At 38.7% G+C, this 8,211-nt stretch overlaps 1 protein-coding gene across 1 annotated transcript in view; it reads right to left on the bottom strand.

Annotated features, from left to right (window-relative positions):
- The window catches only part of tmem198aa (transmembrane protein 198aa), a 42,019-nt gene extending 34,255 nt beyond the window's left edge, over positions 1–7,764 (bottom strand). The window contains exon 1 of the mRNA XM_030759040.1: positions 7,263–7,764. The gene's annotated coding sequence lies outside the window, so the exon portion shown is untranslated. The remainder of the gene's footprint in view (positions 1–7,262) is intronic.
- Positions 7,765–8,211: the final 447 nt, after the last annotated feature.

Raw genomic sequence — 8,211 nt, forward strand, 5'->3', positions numbered from 1 at the left:
AACAGCGTTTAGGCGGGTGGCAAATGTCAAAGGTATTGTCCACACGAATGTCATGAAACAAAGCTGCCCAGCAGAATACTGCGCTGCAACAAGATGATCAGTGCTATTCACTTCACGTGTCAATGATTTTAATGTTGTGGGTGTACATTTGCACACGCCTGGGTAGGACTTTCTTGTTGTCTGCTTGGCTTTTCATCTCATATTTCTGTCTGACTATTTATGGTCTAATTTTTCTGTGCCTTCAAATTTAGGATACTGATTCAGAAAAAAAGAATGGCCATGTCATGGTTACTATTTCGCAGCATCTTCACACTTCTCTTCTGTTTTTAGTGAAAAGAGAAAGGGACAGCATTTGTGTGCGTGTGGCAGGATGACTGTTTCCATCTAGTCCATCTGTCACCAAAAAGACTACTACTGTGTGTGTGTGTGTGTGTGTGTGTGTGTGTGTGTGTGTGTGTGTGTGTGTGTGTGTGTGTGTGTGTGTGTGTAGAATCTGCCTAGTTTATGAAAGGCATATAGCATAATGCTCCAGTCTAACACCTGCTCTCATTAAAGAGCTCTGTAGAAAAAGAGAGACACTGAAATTACTGTTATTCAGCCCACCTCTGACATGAAGGCTAAAATTATTGCTGTTCAGCCATTATAAGAGCATACTGATCTTTATTTCAGTAAGGAGGTTAGCAGCAATGTGACAGCTTTGTCAGTGCAGTCTTTAAAGAAAAAGCAGTACGTGTGCACTGGTGACCTTTGTCATGCAGAGCTGGGTGTTACATTGTGATTATAAGGCATGACAATGATGTGCCAATTGCACTAGTTCCTACAGTGGTAATGAAAAACTGCTGAACTGCTGTTTGGGACCACCGGGACATTTCTCAGTGGCTTGAGGGTTGCTTTAGCCTGCTGGGAACATCCCCACCAGCATCACTGTCACATGCATCAATCTGCATGTGCTCAACATCTACCTGATTTTCTACTGACAACAGTTAGACAAGTTGGCCAGTGGAACAGTTAAAAGATAAGGAGAGGTGGAGCAGAGAGGGAGAAAATGAAAGGGGAAAAGCACTTGGCTCAACAGTTAAAAGCTGCAAAATTGGTCTCAATTGAGGAGAGTCAGTCAAAAACACTGAACAGACATATATACATACACACACACATATTTAAATTGTATGTACAATGTGTATGAGAATGTGTTAAGTTCTTTGAACCTTTAGACATGCTCGAAGCTTGAATATAATCATTCTGTATTTTATTCTTTAATTATAGGCAAAATGTTTTGTGTGCCTAGCTTTGTATTTGAATGTACAGCAACTGGTGTATTCTCAGGAGATTTGCCACTACACCATAAAACTTCAAATTTCAAAGTAATCTGGATAACTTTCCTCTGATATCCATAGTGGCCTAAAGTAGCCTAGGATGTAGTTGAATTCACCTCATGAATTGTTGTTTCAGTCCACTCCAGTCCAGAAATCACAAGCACTGCAGCTCAAAAGTGTGAGCTAACCTTGTGAATTCATTGATGTTGATCCCAACCCTGGCTACAACCCAAAAACTAACCCTATGCTGTGGACAAAAGCATATATTCTGAATGTGTATATAATATGTGCATGTTCTGATAATCACTATGGTTAAAGTTAGGGTCATTTTAGCTGATTACTTAGGCCTAACAGGGTTAATGATTATTTGTACAGACACTAATCCATGACACATTTCCTTTAGTGTAAAGTCTCAAATCACTCAGCTCAGTTTTTAACATGCTCAGTTAAAAACACCAATTTACTATGCTTAACAATACATCTAATCAATATAGTAATTATAACAAGGCAGTAAAGACATTGTTCTAAAAGAAGTCTTAACAATGTACAGCTCTTTTAATGAATACTGCATTCATATTGTTAGAAGAAATAATCCCACAATTTCCATTTTATTTCTGTTGCAGTTAATGTAGAACTGAAGACTATTTTATTACCAGTGTGAGTTAAATAATTTTACTAATAAACTTTTTAACAAAAAAAAAGGATTTAAATATCCTCTATTGTTTACTTAGCGCCTTCACCTTCACCCAGATCTCCCTTTTTTCCTCATTCATTTCACTTTCATTTTTTGTGTTTGTAATTTTATTTTATTTTTTTCTAGAGGGTACACAGAAAAAAACAAAAAAAAAAAAAACAGCATTGGCTCGGGATATTTGGTTGCTCGGGTTTAAATGCATTAGAGTGATCTGTATGGGAGCTGGGAAACATTCCCCTCACACTCTTGTTTTCTCCCTTTGAGATACAAGTCTATTGAAATGTCTGCGTGACCTATAAACCCCTAAAACACAAAGGCAGCAAAATGTGTTCTTCATTTTAGATGCCATGTCCTGGTTCTAGCCAATTAGTCAATCATCTGTCACCACTTTGGATGATGCATGTGTGCCACAGACAGACTTACAGCATTTAAAGTGGTGTCATAGGAGTGAGTGTGTATTTGTATTACTTATGCTGTGTGTACATAAATCTGTTGTGAGGACCACCTCCCTTTAGGGACAAAGAGAAAGTCACTGTAAAGTTAATCATTAAGTGTGTGTGTGTGTGTGTGTGTGTGTGTGTGTGTGTGTGTGTGTGTGTGTGTGTGTGTGTGTGTGTGTGTGTGTGTGTGTGTGTGTGTGTGTCCATATGTTAGCGGCCTCAGCATTGATCCCTGTGTAAGCCTTGGTCATCGCTTGTGGCCTGAAGGTGAGGTGACAGGGGAGTAAAGAGGCTTTCATCAGATTACAGCTCTTTCTCTGTCTTTCACCATCTTGCTTTCCAGCATCATTTGTCTTACTGCCACTTTCAACCACTTTGCTCTCTCTTTCTCCTGCCGAACACTACACGTACTTTAAGCCACAGTGTTAAAATTCTTCTTCAATCCCACACGGATTCATTTGTCTTTGCCCAGAAGTCCCAGATGAGCTGATGTATGACTACACATCACAGTGTACTCTAACGATTCATAAAAAGGAGAATTTGCGGTGCAATGTCTTTTCACATGTACCTCAGGTCAATCTGTTTGACTCTCAGTGTCTAACTGCAAAATAAATGCATTCCTATTATAAATGTAGTGATAAAATATTGGGTTATGAGATTTGCTTTCATATTTTGCTCATTCAGAATGTTGCTCTGCAGTCAGCTAAAGCCTATTAAAATGTGATTGGTCAGTACTGCTCAAACTACAAGTGGAAAGTAAACTGAAACCAGAAAGCTAGTGATACCAAAATTGTTGTCCTTTCCTTACATATTCTAATGAACATATCTGTTTATAGCAACAGGCAAACAGGCTTTTTTTTCCCAGTTTGCAATTATCAATTAGACACTGAGCCACATTTGCATTAACAGCCATATGATAGGTTACTTGACAAAGTCCAAAAATCAATTTCCTTTGAGTTTTGATTTGTCTTGGCTGCCAATTGGTGCTGGGCATACAATGCATTTATCTGAATTTAATTGTTGAAAACAGCTGCCAACAGTTGCTAACTGGCTTACTGAACGAAAACAGTAACAATGTGCCAAAGCAATTACATGAAAACACTGCAGAGCCAGGTGATCATTCACAAACCCCTTTTTTTTTCCATTGCTGATGAAAAGAACTCTAAAGAGAAGTTAGAGTGTACACTATATATGTACAGACAGCATGAATAAATGTGTTTCATTTATTTCTACTCGTGAAAACTAGTGTGGTGATGTGAGTACACAGCTATAGTCTGTGGCACACAGTTTCTCTGTAGAAAGCCTTGTCTTCTATCTCTTACTGATTCTATTAGCTGGGCTGCTCACAGTTCAGTCTCTCTATAGACCCGTCCTGAATAACTGCATTCAGTGGTAGCTCTACTTTCCCTTTGCTCTGTCACCAGATTTTAAGTTTTTTTTAAAAAGTGTGTCCATATATATATATATATATATATATATATATATATATATATATATATATATATATATATATATATATGTATGTATATATCTGCATGCACATGTGCACATATATACACATTTTTCTACATTTTGTGTGCAGCTACTCCATAAGCAGTGGTAGATGCAAGGCGCATGTCTGATAGATGGTATTAGAAGATCCTTTGAGCTACAAACCAACATGACATCCAAACACACACACACACACACACACACACACATGCACGCGCGCACACACACACACGCACACACACACGCACACACAAAATGCCACACTGCCTGAGGGCTCTTACATGCTCTGAGTCAGATCTGGTTGAAAACAAAGGCTCTCAACCTGACACTGCCAGCATTATACAGATGGCACATTGATCTCCATACATTTTTTAATAAGTGCTCAAATCATTTAAAAGGGTACCCAAACAGTACACTTGTGACCTGAATGACTAAAATACACATGTGGTGGTTACTTTGAAGGAGTGTGTGGAAACTGCAGTGTGAAACACAGTGGTGGTGTGCATTAATGGGATTAGGATTGAATTTAACCTTTCTCTCCCCTCTGCACTTATATTTCTTATCCTAGCTCTTTGTCTGCACCATCTCTTTCTTCCTGAAATCACTTGTTCTTGTTTTATGGCAATTTTGACTGACAGTGTCCTTCTTCACTCTTTCCGTGTTAACTCTCTTTAACCCCGTATGCATCCTGTTAGCTGAATAACAAATAACACTGAGGCTGCCTGTTGCAGGCTAGTTCTGTCAGACTGAGAAGTCCCTGCAGACTTTTTGTGCTCAATTTTGATTCTGAGTCTTCTTGGCTCATGCTGCACTTACATAATCTGTTGTCAAAGCGGGGGTACATAGAGTACATGGTAACACAGGCAATCCACGAATTGTATCTTCTGTATGAATGGCAGCCTGTATGGCACCCATCCTCCCCTCAGTGAATTCTATTTGTGCATTTTTAGCTAAGATCTATGCCGGTGCTGATTAAATTACTGGACAGGGAGAAATGTCTTTGTTTGATTACCTTGACTGGATTGTTTTTTTGTTTTGTTTTGTTTTGTTTTTCAAGAACTGAAATGCACTGGAAGAACAAGATGGTTCAGACTGAAAATCACAGCTATTGTGCTGCACGAAGAAACTTTTAATAGATTTTTCTCATTTTTGTGACCTGCTGAGAAAGAAGAAATGCCACAAGGAGAAACAAGGGTCCACTTATTGCCAGACTTCTCATTATTTGAGATTTGGCCAAAGTCCTAAGTCTGATGACTGGTTGGCTCTTTGTCATGGTTATGTAACTTTCAGCAAAGCACCATGTGGGAAGATCATTCAGTGATTAAAATGGATTTAAATGGACCTATTGAAGATATGTGTTTGAGTCCCATTGCAGGTGGCACAATTTTGTATCCCCAGTTTCCTTTTGTTTCTTTGCCATTGCCTCATTATTTAAAACACAGACCAAGCTGATCCTTTCATGACACTATTATTGAAATCTGATGTCAAGTGCCAACATTATTCCAGACATCAAGGAAGAGCAGAGTGAAATAGTGTAAATAACACTCACTGACCATCGTAACTACTGTGTACAGTATTGATGCATTTAGAGAAATTAGATATGACTGAAAATTGCTGGATGGAAAGAGTGTCAGAGAGTAAATGTTAGTACCATTTATTTTGCTTGAAATTGTCATTATTACTGTGTAATGCCTTGTTGAAAGACCCAGAGGTGCACCAGTGAAGCAGCACTGTTACCAGACTTGGTGTATCCTGAGTTAAATGTAAATGTATAATTGGTAAAACTGGACTCCAACAAAAAGCTCAGATGTTGAATCCTTGAGTTGTTTGCTTCCCCAAACATGCCTTGAGTTCACCTGTAGTATGACAAAAGTTCAGCCAAGGAAATCACAAACTGAAAGAGAGTCTTGTTAAAAGACTTAATAACTAGCAAGGTTAGAAACCCAGTGAGCTGACACCAGTGCACTCTCCAGTACAACACAGAAAAGAAGCTTCTTAACACTCCTCCCATAGCATCCTTTTACAGCGTTCCTGTATTCAAATACTGCACAACCTTCAAATCCATAATTTTATCTCAAGGGAGCTACAGCTGATGTGCTTTTAGTTTTTCTATTAGACCATGCGTCGCAATTTTTCATGCTTGGAAAAGACCACAGTGTTCCTTATAAGCTGTAATTTTGCAAAAAAAAAAAAAAAAAGAGTGTGATTTTGTTGAAGTTTACAACAGCCAAACTTCAACATAATGACACTCTATTTTATGTTCCCTGCCTCTACCGCTCTAGCATTTCATTGTTGCAGTTCTTGCTTTCTTTTGTTTTGTGGAAATATGGTATGTGAAAGTCTTTTCTTCTTTTGTTTATCTCTTCTTGCACCACATTGACAGCTATGCACAGATTCCCCACCACACATAATTACTGCTAACATACAATATATGAAGAACAAAGCTGACAACTACACTCTTTATTACACAGTAAGAATTGTTTAGCTTCGATCAGGTGGGGAATAATTGAAGCTTTGACATTTGCGGAACACAGCTAGTGAGCTGCACAGACAACGTGTGCATTTTTAACAACGGAAATAAAAGCTGAACACTTAAGGGTTGCTGCCTATAATTACTTTTCCTTTGCTCTGGCAAACTACTAATTATGAAAATGTTTCATGTGCCATTACTGTACCCTGGGGCAGAGAGGAGTTAGGGAGAAATACAGTGAGAGATCTGCTCCCTATATATTTTGCTTCTTGAATAAACTGTTGTTAAGTATTTCTAGATAGATAGATAGATAGTGGACGCACGTGACTTTGATTGATCCTTCCGATCAATTCTGTTCCTCGTGTTTACATTCTGTCCAACCCAGTTAGCCTGCTGTTAAATATAGAGTTCAATTTTTCACATTACTAATTCCCACACATCATGAAGGATTCATCTGGCTGTCACTGATATGCGACCTTTGAGGAGTCTCGAAGTGCTCGTATTTTGAGTAAGAGCACTTAATGTTCCCTTAAGCAACGGTTTGAAAACAATAGAGGGAAAACAATAGCTTGAGCTGAGGGTCCTCCCTGTGTCTAATTTTCAAAAGCAATTACACTGATTGGCATAAGGCTGTGGGCTACACATATGGCTCTTGGAACCGTTTTAAGATAAGGAAAAAAAAAGGAGGGTTCTTTAATTACACCATTGGACTAAGATATTAGGACAAGATGCTGCATGTTATTTTTGTAGTGTGTGGCACTCTGTAGTTCAATAAAAAAAATTTAAAAAAAATCAATATGGACTGATAACATAAAATAGTTGCAATTTATACCGAACAAAGAAAACTCACTCACCTCAGAAATGCAACACATTGGCGTGTTTTCCTTTTGTCATTTTATATTCAAAAAGAAAAAAAAAAACATATGAAAAAAAAATCAAAATCTTCACTTGTCGGTTTGGTCAGCTTCAAAACCCGACATCACGTCTTACTGAAGCGGGTTCGGTCCAAAGCCAGCGACAAACTCCAGATAAACCCTGAAGCGAAGATGAAAGAATGCTCAACTCCTCTTTCCTCTCCTCCACTCTTGGCTTCAATTTCTCACTTGCTGCCTCTCTTTCCTTGACCAGGCAGATACGTGGTTCATAGCCAGAGCCTCATGTAATATTGAACACCGATAATGGACCAGCGCAATGTGAAAAATAAATGCAGCCTTGCGGTTTTTTTTTTTTTTATTATTCCATGTTTACATCACGAACCCAATTATCTTCCTCCTAAACGAACGGTATGCGCGCTGCTTCCTTTGTGCTCCCTGTCTTTCTCACTCTCAGCGGGTTGAACCATTGCCGCAGCGAGAGAGGGGGAGCGGATAGGAGCTCTATCCGTGCTATTACATGGGAACGAATGGGTTTGGTGACTCGTGGCCAAATGTTGTTATTGTCGAGGATAAAGAGACGGGGAGATGGAATGATGAGAGGGGGGAAAGGGAACAGAAGAAAGAGAAAGTGAGGGAGAGAGAAAAAAAAGAACGGATTTACTGTAAAGCGGTTTGATTCAAAGGAGCGACAAAAATTCATATGTTCTCTATGGAAGGGAATTAATTTTTTCTGGTATATTATTACATACTGTATGAAACTACACTGTAGTCTGGAACAGCTTCCTTCACATACTAAACCTTTTTTCTTGTCATGTGCAAGTAGGATTTCTCCTTAAGCACGCTCTCATGCTAGATTATGCAACATAGATATAATTACATCTAGTGTAATGATAGGAGAAACACAAGTGCCAGCCTACAATTTCAATAG

Source organism: Archocentrus centrarchus, chromosome 21 (genome assembly GCF_007364275.1).
Source record: "Archocentrus centrarchus isolate MPI-CPG fArcCen1 chromosome 21, fArcCen1, whole genome shotgun sequence".
NCBI lineage: Eukaryota > Metazoa > Chordata > Actinopteri > Cichliformes > Cichlidae > Archocentrus > Archocentrus centrarchus.